General features: G+C 42.9%; 1 protein-coding gene and 1 long non-coding RNA gene across 2 annotated transcripts in view; both read left to right on the forward strand.

Moving 5' to 3' along the window:
- Positions 1-15,621, forward strand: part of LOC117344579 (dipeptidyl peptidase 2-like) — a 77,857-nt gene that overhangs the window by 11,654 nt on the left and 50,582 nt on the right. The window lies entirely within an intron of this gene.
- On the forward strand, positions 394-15,618 carry LOC117344607. The gene is made up of 2 exons (XR_004536225.1): positions 394-1,866; positions 13,171-15,618. It is a non-coding gene; the product is annotated as an uncharacterized LOC117344607 (long non-coding RNA).

Below are 15,621 nucleotides of genomic sequence, written 5' to 3' on the forward strand. Positions count from 1 at the left end.
ATTGAGGTATGTTATTGTCGTCCACTGAGGGATGTTATTGTCGTCCACTGAGGGATGTTATTGTCGTCCACTGAGGGATGTTATTGTCATCCACAGAGGGATGTTATTGTCCTCCACTGAGGGATGTTATTGTCCTCCACAGAGGGATGTTATTGTCCTCCACAGAGGGATGTTATTGTCCTCCACTGAGGGATGTTATTGTCCTCCACTGAGGGATGTTATTGTCGTCCACTGAGGGATGTTATTGTCGTCCACTGAGGGATGTTATTGTCATCCACAGAGGGATGTTGTTGTCCTCCACTGAGGGATGTTATTGTCCTCCACTGAGGGATGTTATTGTCCTCCACAGAGGGATGTTATTGTCCTCCATAGAGGGATGTTATTGTTGTCCACTGAGGGATGTTATTGTCCTCCACTGAGGGATGTTATTGTCGTCCACAGAGGGATGTTATTGTCGTCCACTGAGGGATGTTATTGTCGTCCACTGAGGGATGTTATTGTCGTCCACTGAGGGATGTTATTGTCGTCCACTGAGGGATGTTATTGTCCTATACTGAGGGATGTTATTGTCGTCCACTGAGGGATGTTATTGTCCTCCACTGAGGGATGGTTATTGTCCTCCACTGAGGGATGTTATTGTCCTCCATTTAGGGATGTTATTGTCGTCCACTGAGGGATGTTATTGTCGTCCACTGAGGGATGTTATTGTCGTCCACTGAGGGATGTTATTGTCGTCCACTGAGGGATGGTTATTGTCCTCCACTGAGGGATGTTATTGTCCTCCATTGAGGGATGTTATTGTCTTCCAATGAGGGATGTTATTGTCCTCCACAGAGGGATGTTATTGTTCTCCACTGAGGGATGTTATTGTCCTCCACTGAGGGATGTTATTGTCGTCCACTGAGGGATGTTATTGTCGTCCACTGAGGGATGTTATTGTCCTCCGCTGAGGGATGGTTATTGTCCTCCACTGAGGGATGGTTATTGTCCTCCACTGAGGGATGTTATTGTCGTCCACTGAGGGATGTTATTGTCGTCCACTGAGGGATGTTATTGTCCTCCACTGAGGGATGTTATTGTCGTCCACTAAGGGATGTTATTGTTCTGTTTTATTGACCAGTGCTACTGTGTCTCCACTCCATATTGACCCCGTTGATGTTGGGACTGGTCTGAAAATCTAATGGGAAGGTACAGAAGGTACAATTTAACACTTTAACAGTACACTTTTCACTACAGCTGTACGATACCTTGCTGTAGGGGAGATAAAAATACCAATAAGATTCCTTACTGTAGGTAGAGATAAATAACTCCCTAGAAAAATCCATAAAAAACTTAAATTTGAGATGTTGAATACATGCCAGAAAAATATTTCTCTCTCTGTAAAGAAGATACAAGTTTCATTTCACTGCTTGTAAACGAGATACACATTTTATTTTAAAATACACATATTTCCCTCCCAGTGTAAACAAGATACCAACTTGATTGACGCCACTGCTATTACTCAGTGCCACTATGGTGGAGTAAGTACCTGATAGTATCCAGCTTTGTAGGATACAGATTGTGGAGATGTTTGCCCTGATGATATAGAGTGGTTTTGAAGGGAAATTCAATATTACATTAATGATTAGTGACAAATACTGATGGCTGCTGTCACTGACACATGTGCATTTTACCTGAGGGGGCTCAAGACTGTTTTACCTGAGGGGGCGTGGTGCTGTTTTACCTGAGGGAGCGTGGTGCTGTTTTACCTGAGGGGTAGTGGGCTTCAGGAACCAAGAAGAAGCTGAAGAATATTAATCATGTTCTGAGGAGAAACAGGAGAAACCTCGATACACAAGTTGGAAACTGACTAGGAAACTTCAGAAGGTGAGTGGATTTACTGTACTTCACTAACTTCATGTAGGAATTTGTTCATAAAACTCTTAGGTGAGAATGAGCTTGAGATTATTTTAAAAACTTTGCTACTAAATCTTTGGAGGGTGAGAGTAAAGAATGGTACTGAGTCTGTATTCTGTAATTTTACTTTAGGGGCTGAGGAGTAGTTAATGATAGGATTTAGTTTGGGAAAAATATTTGATTATATGAATATTTGACCTCCAAACTCTAAATGGGTGTTCAGTCTGGTCTGGGATTTGAACCTTGACCTCCAAACTCTAGATGGATGTTCAGTCTGGTATAGGATTTGAACCCTTGACCTCCAAACTCTAAATGAATATTTAGTCTTGTCTAAGATTTGAACCCTTGACCTCCAAACAAATGATCTGTCTAGTCTGGTCTAGGATTTCAACTTTGACCTCTAAACTCTTGATGTATGTTCAGTCTGTTCTAAGATTTGAACCCCTAACCTCTGGGCTTTAGAAGGATATTTAGCCTGGTAATACTGGTGAGTGATCCTGGTTCACCACAGCAATCAGATAAATGCCAAAGGCATGTTTGGCCTCAGTTTGTGGTGTCCTGACCATCCACTAGTGCGTAAGAACTTTAAAACTCCATTACCCAGTTAATAATAATCAATTAATAATTAACCGGTATAATATTGAATAAGTGAAATTTATCTGTTATGGTCTGGACAATGACTAGAAAATGGGCATGTTTGGGATGATGACAGCTTATGTGATCTTTTTTGAGAAATTGAGTAAATTAGGTTCTATAAGTACCAGAAAATTGATTATAGTTTGTTTGTATGATAAATGACTTGAGTACTTGACAACTGTGTAGCCGTGTGACTAGCCATGGCAGTTTCCTGTCTCTAAAACTACATCAGTGTTATCATTGCCTAGCTCAGTATATTGGTTATGGATTTGACATCAACCAGTCTTTTGTTGTAATTGTTTTGTGGTAATAACGTAACGAAGCCAGATTTATTTTGGACCATCAATAAAATTTCTTTTTAGGTTGAAGTAGTCTGGCTGCTATCAAAATAGCTGTAAAAGTTTGTGTAACATATAATAAATGTTTTCTGTTTTATCAACAACGGCAGTGAGTGCTTCTATATTTAACATATTGTTGTTTTTATAACTATCTCTCTGGAACCAGCATCATGATTCCTATCTCTCCCCTGAATCACAGGACCTGTGTGTCTCCGTGGTATCACAGGACTTGTGTGTCTCCCTGGTATCACAGGACTTGTGTGTCTCCCTGGTATCACAGGACTTGTGTGTCTCTCTGGTATCACAGGACTTGTGTGTCTCCCTGGTATCATAGGACTTGTGTGTCTCCCTGGTATCACAGGACTTGTGTGTCTCCCTGGTATCACAGGACTTGTGTGTCTCTCTGGTATCACAGGACTTGTGTGTCTCCCCTGTATCACATGACTTGTGTGTCTCCCTGGTATCAGGACTTGTGTGTCTCCCTGGTATCAGAGGACTTGTGTGTCTCCCTGGTATCACAGGACTTGTGTGTCTCCCTGGTATTACATGACTTGTGTGTCTCCCTGGTATCACAGGACTTGTGTGTCTCCCTGGTATCAGATTCAGGACTTGTATGTCTCCCTGGTATCACAGGACTTGTGTGTCTCCCTGGTATCACAGGATTTGTGTGTCTCCCTGGTATTACAGGACTTGTGTGTCTCCCTGGTATCACATGACTTGTGTGTCTCCCTGGTATCACATGACTTGTGTGTCTCCCTGGTATCACATGACTTGTGTGTCTCCCTGGTATCACATGACTTGTGTGTCTCCCCTGTATCACAGGACTTGTGTGTCTCCCTGGTATCACAGGACTTGTGTGTCTCCCCTGTATCACAGGACTTGTGTGTCTCCCTGGTATCACAGGACTTGTGTGTCTCCCTGGTATCACAGGACTTGTGTGTCTCCCTGGTATCAAAGGACTTGTGTGTCTCCCCTGTATCACATGACTTGTGTGTCTCCCTTGTATCACATGACTTGTGTGTCTCTCTGGTATCAGGACTTGTGTGTCTCCCTGGTATCAGATTCAGGACGTGTGTGTCTCTCTGGTATCAGGACTTGTGTGTCTCCCTGGTATCACAGGACTTGTGTGTCTCTCTGGTATCACAGGACCTGTGTGTCTCCCTGGTATCACAGGACTTGTGTGTCTCCCTGGTATCACAGGACTTGTGTGTCTCTCTGGTATCAGGACTTGTGTGTCTCCCTGGTATCACATGACTTGTGTGTCTCCCTGGTATCACAGGACTTGTGTGTCTCCACTGTATCACAGGACTTGTGTGTCTCCCTGGTATCACAGGACTTGTATGTCTCCCTGGTATCACAGGACTTGTGTGTCTCCCCTGTATCACAGGACTTGTGTGTCTCCCTGGTATCACATGACTTGTGTGTCTCCCTGGTATCACATGACTTGTGTGTCTCCCCTGGTATCACAGGACTTGTGTGTCTCCCCTGTATCACATGACTTGTGTGTCTCCCCTGTATCACAGGACTTGTGTGTCTCCCTGGTATCACAGGACTTGTGTGTCTCCCTGGTATCACAGGACTTGTGTGTCTCCCTGGTATCAAAGGACTTGTGTGTCTCCCCTGTATCACATGACTTGTGTGTCTCCCTTGTATCACATGACTTGTGTGTCTCTCTGGTATCAGGACTTGTGTGTCTCCCTGGTATCAGATTCAGGACGTGTGTGTCTCTCTGGTATCAGGACTTGTGTGTCTCCCTGGTATCACAGGACTTGTGTGTCTCTCTGGTATCACAGGACCTGTGTGTCTCCCTGGTATCACAGGACTTGTGTGTCTCCCTGGTATCACAGGACTTGTGTGTCTCTCTGGTATCAGGACTTGTGTGTCTCCCTGGTATCACATGACTTGTGTGTCTCCCTGGTATCACAGGACTTGTGTGTCTCCACTGTATCACAGGACTTGTGTGTCTCCCCATTATCACAGGACTTGTGTGTCTCCCTGGTATCACAGGACTTGTATGTCTCACTGGTATCACAGGACTTGTGTGTCTCCCCTGTATCACAGGACTTGTGTGTCTCCCTGGTATCACAGGACTTGTGTGTCTCCCCGGTATCACAGGACTTGTGTGTCTCTCTGGTATCACAGGACTTGTGTGTCTCCCCTGTATCACAGGACTTGTGTGTCTCCCTGGTATCACAGGACTTGTGTGTCTCCCCGGTATCACAGGACTTGTGTGTCTCCCCTGTATCACAGGACTTGTGTGTCTCCCTGGTATAACAGGACTTGTATGTCTCCTTGGTATCACAGGACTTGTGTGTCTCCCTGGTATCACAGGACTTGTGTGTCTCTCTTGTATCACAGGACTTGTGTGTCTCCCTGGTATTACAGGACTTGTGTGTCTCTCTGGTATCACAGGACTTGTGTGTCTCCCCTGTATCACAGGACTTGTGCGTCTCTCTGGTATCACAGGACTTGTGTGTTTCCCTGGTATCACAGGACTTGTATGTCTCCTTGGTATCACAGGACTTGTGCGTCTCTCTGGTATCACAGGACTTGTGTGTTTCCCTGGTATCACAGGACTTGTGTGTCTCCCTGGTATCACAGGACTTGTGTGTCTCCCTGGTATCACAGGACTTGTGTGTCTCCCCTGTATCACAGGACTTGTGTGTCTCCCTGGTATCACAGGACTTGTGCGTCTCTCTGGTATCATAGAACTTGTGTGTTTCCCTGGTATCACATGACTTGTGTGTCTCTCTGGTATCAGGACTTGTTTGTCTCCCTGGTATCACAGGACTTGTGTGTCTCCCTGGTATCACAGGACTTGTGTGTCTCTCTGGAATCGCAGGACTTGTGTGTCTTCCTGGTATCACAGGACTTGTGTGTCTCCCTGGTATTACAGGACTTGTGTGTCTCCCTGGTATCACATGACTTGTGTGTCTCTCTGGTATCACATGACTTGTGTGTCTCCCTGGTATCACATGACTTGTGTGTCTCCCTGGTATCACATGACTTGTGTGTCTCCCTGGTATCACAGGACTTGTGTGTCTCCCTGGTATTACAGGACTTGTGTGTCTTCCTGGTATCAAATTCAGGACTTGTGTGTCTCCCTGGTATCACAGGACTTGTGTGTCTCCCTGGTATCACATGACTTGTGTGTCTCCCTGGTATCACAGGACTTGTGTGTCTCCCCGGTATTACAGGACTTGTGTGTCTTCCCGGTATCAAATTCAGGACTTGTGTGTCTCCCTGGTATCACAGGACTTGTGTGTCTCCCTGGTATCACAGGACTTGTGTGTCTCTCTGGTGTCACAGGACTTGTGTGTCTCCCTGGTATCACAGGATTTGTGTGTCTCCCTGGTATCACAGGACTTGTGTGTCTCCCTGGTATCACAGGACTTGTGTGTCTCCCTGGTATCATAGGACTTGTGTGTCTCCCTGGTATCACAGGACTTGTGTGTCTCCCTGGTATCACAAGAGCCATGTGTCTCTCCAGTATCACAAGAATCGTGTGTCTTTCCAGTTTTAAAGTTCTTGTGTGTCTCATCTTTATCATGGTGTCTCCAAGGAACACATTCAGCCTTTATTACAGAAAGAGTCCCCAGGTGGTCTTTAAATCTTAGTGATCAGTGGTTTACACATTACACACCATAACACTAGCTGGGTTGACTGACGAGAGCTCAGTGGAGGATCTATAATGGTCGTGCTGACCTGTTGCAGGTGTTACTTCCCCTAATCACTCCAGAAGTTTCATTAACACTCTAATGAGGAATTGCCTGGTGACTGCCAACATTAATGATTCCCGGAAATGAATTTTCTACAATACTTTCAGAATTATTGTTTCTCTTCAACTTTGTAATTTTGAATGCGATCACGTTGTGGTTAATCTCCTGTTAATTTGTTCGAAGTGGTTGACATTTGGTTCTGTCTTTGTGTAGATTTCTGAATCCAATTAAAGGAAATGAGGACAGCTATTGTAATCAATCTATTCACACCTGTACAAGTCTCTGACAAACCTCACTTGGTCAATCACAATTTAATAACTACCTAGGTACTGATGAAAACCTCTAATCCTAGTTTGGCACACTAGGTTATGTTTAACATTCAAAATGACTGAATTTTAATTTTGACAATTGAAGTCTGTTACCTTCATTTCTCAGGAATTGCTGAACTGATATTGTGTGCCACATTTGGAATTTGATTAAATAAGATGGAAGCCTGTAAAGTAGATTGACAAACAAGTTTTCATCTTATTATGATTGATATGATTGATGAAAGTCACAATCAAATGTTAATAACTGCTTTCTTTACTTGTTATGCTGTAGTGTGTCTCCCTGGTATCAGAATCAGGACTAGTGTGTCTCCCTGGTATCAGAATCAGGACTAGTGTGTCTCCCTGGTATCAGAATCAGGACTAGTGTGTCTCCCTGGTATCAGAATCAGGACTAGTGTGTCTCCCTGGTATCAGAATCATGACTGATGTGTCCCCTGTATCACAGGACTAAAGTGTCTCCCCTATATCATAGAACTGATGTGTCTCCGCTGTATCACAGGACTGAAGTGTCTCCCTGTATCACATAACTCATGTGTCTCTCCTATATCACAGAACTCATGTGTCTTTATGGTAATTGAAGCATTACAGGATTTTCATTATAGTTTCAAGCACCCACTTAGATGTTTAATCTTTAAGTTTAGATTGTCATCATTATCCTCCAGAATTATAGATTATAAAGACATTTTCAGTTTATTTTTGGACGAATGCTGTGTGGCATATGCCTTTAGGTTGAGCTTAAAAGATTATTATTCTATTTTGATGTTTGAAATTAAACATGGCTGTAATTTCTCTGATAGATGAAAGTCTGACTCCCAAATTTCTATTAGATGCATATTAAAGGTCAATGTCTTGGTACTTCATCATGGAAGCTGACTCAGGTGTTGTGATGTACGTGTCTACCCAGGTGTTGTGATGTACGTGTCTACCAAGGTGTTGTGATGTACGTGTCTACCAAGGTGTTGTGATGTACGTGTCTACCCAGGTGTTGTGATATGTAGACACACAGGTGTTGTGATGTACATGTCTACCCAGTTGTTGTGATATGTCGACACACAAATGATGTGATGTACATGTCTATCCAGGTGTTGTGATGTACGTGTCTACCCAGGTGTTGTGATATGTCGACACACAGGTGTTGTGATGTACGTGTCTATCCAGGTGTTGTGATGTACGTGTCTACCCAGGTGTTGTGATGTACGTGTCTACCCAGGTGTTGTGATATGTAGACACACAGGTGTTGTGATGTACATGTCTACCCAGGTGTTGTGATATGTCGACACACAGATGATGTGATGTACGTGTCTATCCAGGTGTTGTGATGTACATGTCTACCTAGGTGTTGTGATGTACGTGTCTACCTAGGTGTTGTGATGTACGTGTCTACCTAGGTGTTGTGATGTACGTGTCTACCTAGGTGTTGTGATATGTCTACCCAGGAGTTGTGATGTACGTGTCTACCCAGGTGTTGTGATATGTTGACACACAGGTGTTGTGATATGTCGACACACAGGTGTTGTGATATGTCTATCCAGGTGTTGTGATATGTCTACCCAGGTGTTGTGATGTACGTGTCTACCCAGGTGTTGTGATATTTCTATCCAGGTGTTGTGATATGTCTATCCAGGTGTTGTGATATGTCTATCCAGGTGTTGTGATATGTCTACCCAGGTGTTGTGATATGTCTATCCAGGTGTTGTGATATGTCTATCCAGGTGTTGTGATATGTCTATCCAGGTGTTGTGATGTACGTGTCTATCCAGGTGTAGTGATATGTCTACCCAGGTGTTGTGATATGTCTATCCAGGTGTTGTGATATGTCTATCCAGGTGTTGTGATGTACGTGTCTATCCAGGTGTTGTGATATGTCTACCCAGGTGTTGTGATATGTCTATCCAGGTGTTGTGATATGTCGACACACAGGTGTTGTGATATGTCTATCCAGGTGTTGTGATGTACGTGTCTACCCAGGTGTTGTGATATGTCTATCCAGGTGTTGTGATATGTCGACACACAGGTGTTGTGATATGTCTATCCAGGTGTTGTGATGTACGTGTCTACCTAGGTGTTATGATATGTCTACCCAGGTGTTGTGATGTACGTGTCTACCCAGGTGTTGTGATATGTCTATCCAGGTGTTGTAATATGTGGACACAGGTGTTGTGATATGTTGACACAGGTGTTGTGATACAATGACACAGGTGTTGTGATATGTGGACACAGGTGTTGTGATTTAATGACACAGGTGTTGTGATACAATGGCACAGGTGTTGTGATACAATGACACAGGTGTTGTGATACAATGACACAGGTGTTGTGATACAATGACACAGGTGTTGTGATACAATGATACAGGTGTTGTGATACAATGACACAGGTGTGGTGACACAATGACATACGTGATTATAGGATATTTCTGTGATGTCGTTTGTTGACAGCTGATTCAGACATTGTTTCCTTCTGTTTGAAGTTATTCATCCATTCTGTGCTGTGAGGAGAAAATGTTTGTTTAGAGATATTGCTCAATATTTGAACAGTGTAGTTTATTTGAACTATCAGGCCAATCCTGATGACTAACAACAGGTAGGCTGTCATTGTTGTATCTAATAGAGATCACATTCTCATTGATCTAGTGCTGACAGATTACTTTAACATTTATACGTTCAAATTAATCAGACCGTCTGCCATATTCACTACGTACTGGTGACCTTGTATCTGTCTGTCATATGAACAGTTCCTGTGACTTGTACAGTCTACCATATTAACAGTTCCTGTGACTTGTACAGTCTGTCTACCATATTAACAGTTCCTGTGACTTGTACAGTCTGTCATATTAACAGTTCCTGTGACTTGTACAGTCTGTATGTCATATTAACAGTTCCTGTGACTTGTACAGTCTGTCTACCATATTAACAGTTCCTGTGACTTGTACAGTCTGTCTGTCATATTAACAGTTCCTGTGACTTGTACAGTCTGTCTACCATATTAACAGTTCCTGTGACTTGTACAGTCTACCATATTAACAGTTCCTGTGACTTGTACAGTCTGTCATATTAACAGTTCCTGTGACTTGTACAGTCTGTCATATTAACAGTTCCTGTGACTTGTACAGTCTGTCATATTAACAGTTCCTGTGACTTGTACAGTCTGTCATATTAACAGTTCCTGTGACTTGTACAGTCTACCATATTAACAGTTCCTGTGACTTGTACAGTCTGTCATATTAACAGTTCCTGTGACTTGTACAGTCTGTCTGTCATATTAACAGTTCCTGTGACTTGTACAGTCTGTCATATTAACAGTTCCTGTGACTTGTACAGTCTGTCTGTCATATTAACAGTTCCTGTGACTTGTAGTCTGTCTACCATATTAACAGTTCCTGTGACTTGTACAGTCTGTCTGTAATATTAACAGTTCTTGTGACTTGTACAGTCTGTCTACCATATTAACAGTTCCTGTGACTTGTCTACCATATTAACAGTTCCTGTGACTTGTACAGTCTGTCTGTCATATTAACAGTTCCTGTGACTTGTACAGTCTGTCTACCATATTAACAGTTCCTGTGACTTGTACAGTCTGTCTGTCATATTAACAGTTCCTGTGACTTGTAGTCTGTCTACCATATTAACAGTTCCTGTGACTTGTACAGTCTGTCTGTAATATTAACAGTTCTTGTGACTTGTACAGTCTGTCATATTAACAGTTCCTGTGACTTGTACAGTCTGTCTGTAATATTAACAGTTCTTGTGACTTGTACAGTCTGTCATATTAACAGTTCCTGTGACTTGTACAGTCTGTCTGTCATATTAACAGTTCCTGTGACTTGTACAGTCTGTCTACCATATTAACAGTTCCTGTGACTTGTACAGTCTGTCTGTCATATTAACAGTTCCTGTGACTTGTAGTCTGTCTACCATATTAACAGTTCCTGTGACTTGTACAGTCTGTCTGTAATATTAACAGTTCTTGTGACTTGTACAGTCTGTCATATTAACAGTTCCTGTGACTTGTACAGTCTGTCTGTAATATTAACAGTTCTTGTGACTTGTACAGTCTGTCTGTGATATTAACAGTTCCTGTGACTTGTACAGTCTGTCTGTCATATTAACAGTTCCTGTGACTTGTACAGTCTGTCTGTCATATTAACAGTTCCTATGACTTGTACAGTCTATCTGTCATATTAACAGTTCCTGTGACTTGTACAGTCTGTCTACCATATTAACAGTTCCTGTGACTTGTACAGTCTGTCATATTAACAGTTCCTGTGACTTGTACAGTCTGTCTACCATATTAACAGTTCCTGTGACTTGTACAGTCTGTCTACCATATTAACAGTTCCTGTGACTTGTACAGTCTATCTGTCATATTAACAGTTCCTGTGACTTGTACAGTCTGTCTACCATATTAACAGTTCCTGTGACTTGTACAGTCTGTCTACCATATTAACAGTTCCTGTGACTTGTACAGTCTGTCTGTCATATTTACATATCAGTGTGATAGTGTTTTTTGCACCAATTGTATAATATGCACTGTACTATACCCTTCACAGTAAACAATATAACAATGGCCATTCCCCTGATTTCAATGTGGTGCTGATAGGTGTAACAATGGGGGTGTGATTGCCATTACTCTATTGTTACTGCCCTGGAACTTAATTAACACAATCAAAGTTGGAGAGTAATAGTAGGTGTATCATCCCTGTGTTATCATGGCTTGTGCTGGTTGACGTGTGTTGTCATGGCTTGTGTTGGTTGTCTGTGTTGTCATGGCTTGTGCTGGTTGTCTGTGTGTTGTCCTGACTCCTTGTGATGGTTGTCTGTATGTTGTCCTGGGTCCTTGTGTTGGTTGTCGGTGTGTTGTCCTGACTCCTTGTGTTGGTTGTCTGTGTGTTGTCCTGCGTCCTTGTGTTGGTTGTCTGTGTGTTGTCCTGGGTCCTTGTGTTGGTTGTCTGTGTGTTGTCCTGGGTCCTTGTGTTAGTTGTCTTTTTGTTGTCCTGGGTCCTTGTGTTGGTTATCTGTGTGTTGTCCTGGGTCCTTGTGTTGGTTGTCTGTGTGTTGTCCTGGGTCCTTGTGTTGGTTGTCTGTGTGTTGTCCTGGGTCCTTGTGATGGTTGCCTGTATGTTGTCCTGGGTCCTTGTGTTGGTTGTCTGTGTGTTGTCCAGTGGGTCCTTGTGTTGGTTGTCTGTGTTGTCATGGCTCCTTGTGTTGGTTGTCTGTGTTGTCCTGGGTCCTTGTGTTGGTTGTCTGTGTTGTCATGGGTCCTTGTGTTAGTTGTCTGTGTTGTCCTGGGTCCTTGTGTTGGTTGTCTGTGTGTTGTCCTGGGTCCTTGTGTTGGTTGTCTGTGTGTTGCTATGGGTCCTTGTGTTGGTTGTCTGTGTTGTCCTGACTCCTTGTGTTGGTTGTCTGTGTTGTCCTGGGTCCTTGTGTTGGTTGTCTGTGTTGTCATGGGTCCTTGTGTTAGTTGTCTGTGTTGTCATGGGTCCTTGTGTTGGTTGTCTGTGTGTTGTCCTGGGTCCTTGTGTTGGTTGTCTGTGTGTTGCTATGGGTCCTTGTGTTGGTTGTCTGTGTGTTGTCCTGGGTCCTTGTGTTGGTTGTCTGTGTGTTGTCCTGGGTCCTTGTGTTGGTTGTCTGTGTGTTGTCCTGGGTCCTTGTTTTGGTTGTCTGTGTTGTCCTGACTCCTTGTGTTGGTTGTCTGTGTGTTGTCCTGGCTCCTTGTGTTGGTTGTCTGTGTTGTCCTGGCTCCTTGTGTTGGTTGTCTGTGTTGTCATGGGTCCTTGTGTTGGTTGTCTGTGTTGTCATGGGTCCTTGTGTTGGTTGTCTGTGTTGTCCTGACTCCTTGTGTTGGTTGTCTGTGTTGTCCTGACTCCTTGTGTTGGTTGTCTGTGTGTTGTCCTGGCTCCTTGTGTTGGTTGTCTGTGTTGTCCTGGCTCCTTGTGTTGGTTGTCTGTGTTGTCATGGGTCCTTGTGTTGGTTGTCTGTGTTGCTATGGGTCCTTGTGTTGGTTGTCTGTGTTGTCATGGGTCCTTGTGTTGGTTGTCTGTGTTGTCATGGGTCCTTGTGTTGGTTGTCTGTGTTGTCATGGGTCCTTGTGTTGGTTGTCTGTGTTGTCTATGGGTCCTTGTGTTGGTCCATGTGTACTCTCTTGACTCATTATATAGAGATTAGCTAGGAGATGTGATTTAATTATAGACTTGATTACACAGATTACCTGTATTTCCATTTCTCATTCATAGTGTTGTTGTTTCCTGTTTTACAGGTCTTATAGTACATCTCCAGATTTGCTGGCTGTTGACATCACTCCAGAAAATTCTCAGCACTATCAGCCAAGGAAGAGTTTTACTGTATTGCCAAAACCAGCAGTAATTGCTCCTGTCTCTCAGAGTGGCTTTTTGTTATGCAAATCACATAATCGTGATGTAAATTCCTACTGACAAGATTGTTGTAGAATGGGATTGGCATTGCATAGTGGTCTCCACATAGGCACAGTATGGCAGACAACAGTACAGCATTCCTGTAGGCACAATTACAACAGGCGTTAACTCCACTCTTCAATAGGCTCCAGTAACGCCAATCAAACTTATAAGTATTCAAATAGATTTAACAAAGGCAAGTGGTATTACATGTAGCTATACATCCATAGACAACATGCATTTGTCATTGCAGAATGGATGAGAAATAGGTCAACAAAGATCAATTGTCAGGCAAAGAAAGTCCAACATCTCATTCAGACAGTAAGAGTTTTGGTAATATGGATTAATATGGCTGTAGTTTCTAGAGAAGTATTAAGATATTCAGCATCCCAATGTGTCCCTGGAGTGACAGTGTCTTGATAGATAACATCATTCTGACACTTGTTCAGTGCCCTAAGCCTGCCAGCTGTACAATGTCTGTAGTAATGGACCAGATGACTGCCTCATAAACTCATTCTTTACCATGGTCATTTAATTGTAATGATGCCGGCCTAATGTACCTTTTACTGTAGTGTGATCGGACAAACAACAGTGTCATGATAGACAAACAACAGTCAACAGTGTCAAGATAGACAAACAACAGTCTACAGTGTCAGGATAGACAAACACGGTCAACAGTGTCAGGATATACAAACAACAGTCTACAGTGTCAGGATAGACAAACAACAGTCAACAGTGTCAAGATACACAAACAACAGTATACAGTGTCAAGATAGACAAACAACAGTCAACAGTGTCAGGATAGACAAACAACAGTATACAGTGTCAGGATACACAAACAACAGTCTACAGTGTCAGGATACACAAACAACAGTGTCATGATAGACAAACAACAGTCAACATTGTCTAGATACACAAACAACAGTCTACAGTGTCAAGATAGACAAACAACAGTCAACAGTGTCAGGATACACAAACAACAGTCTACAGTGTCAGGATACACAAACAACAGTCTACAGTGTCAGTATAGACAAACAACAGTCAACAGTGTCAGGATAGACAAACAACAGTCTAGAAAAACAGGAATTAGCAAGTTGTGACAAGTAAACAAAACTCTACTGTGTTATGGTAATGGCCCAGTCACAGTGCTAAGTTTCCTGACCGACCTTTGATATTGTTATATGGTAAGAGCCCAGTCACAGTGCTAAGTTTCCTGACCGACCTTTGATACTGTTATATGTTAATGGCCCAGTCACAGTGCTAAGTTTCCTGACCGACCTTTGATACTGTGTTATGGTAAGGGCCCAGTCACAGTGCTAAGTTTCCTGACCGACCTTTGATATTGTTATATGGTAAGAGCCCAGTCACAGTGCTAAGTTTCCTGACCGACCTTTGATACTGTTATATGGTAATGGCCCAGTCACAGTGCTAAGTTTCCTGACCGACCTTTGATACTGTTATATGGTAATGGCCCAGTCACAGTGCTAAGTTTCCTGACCGACCTTTGATACTGTTATATGGTAATGGCCCAGTCACAGTGCTAAGTTTCCTGACCGACCTTTGATACTGTTATATGGTAAGGGCCCAGTCACAATGCTAAGTTTCCTGACCGACCTTTGATACTGTTATATGGTAAGGGCCCAGTCACAGTGCTAAGTTTCCTGACCGACTTTTGATACTGTTATATGGTAATGGCCCAGTCACAGTGCTAAGTTTCCTGACCGACTTTTGATACTGTTATATGGTAATGGCTCAGTCACAATGCTAAGTTTCCTGACCGACCTTTGATACTGTTATATGGTAATGGCCCAGTCACAGTGCTAAGTTTCCTGTGCTAAGTTTCCTGACCGACCTTTGATACTGTTATATGTTAATGGCCCAGTCACAGTGCTAAGTTTCCTGACCGACCTTTGATACTGTGTTATGGTAAGGGCCCAGTCACAGTGCTAAGTTTCCTGACCGACCTTTGATACTGTTATATGGTAATGGCTCAGTCACAGTGCTAAGTTTCCTGACCGACTTTTGATACTGTTATATGGTAATGGCTCAGTCACAGTGCTAAGTTTCCTGACCGACCTTTGATACTGTGTTATGGTAAGGGCCCGTGCTAAGTTTCCTGACCGACTTTTGATACTGTTATATGGTAATGGCTCAGTCACAGTGCTATAACCACTGTGTGATCACCCTAGGTCTGACACAGTCCTATTGATAAGGAACTGATTGATATTTGAACAGTTTATGTATGACATCTGATATGGAATAAAAGTCTGCAAATAAAACTGGATTACTGGAAATCT

This window comes from Pecten maximus, chromosome 2, assembly GCF_902652985.1.
Source record: "Pecten maximus chromosome 2, xPecMax1.1, whole genome shotgun sequence".
Classification (NCBI taxonomy): domain Eukaryota; kingdom Metazoa; phylum Mollusca; class Bivalvia; order Pectinida; family Pectinidae; genus Pecten; species Pecten maximus.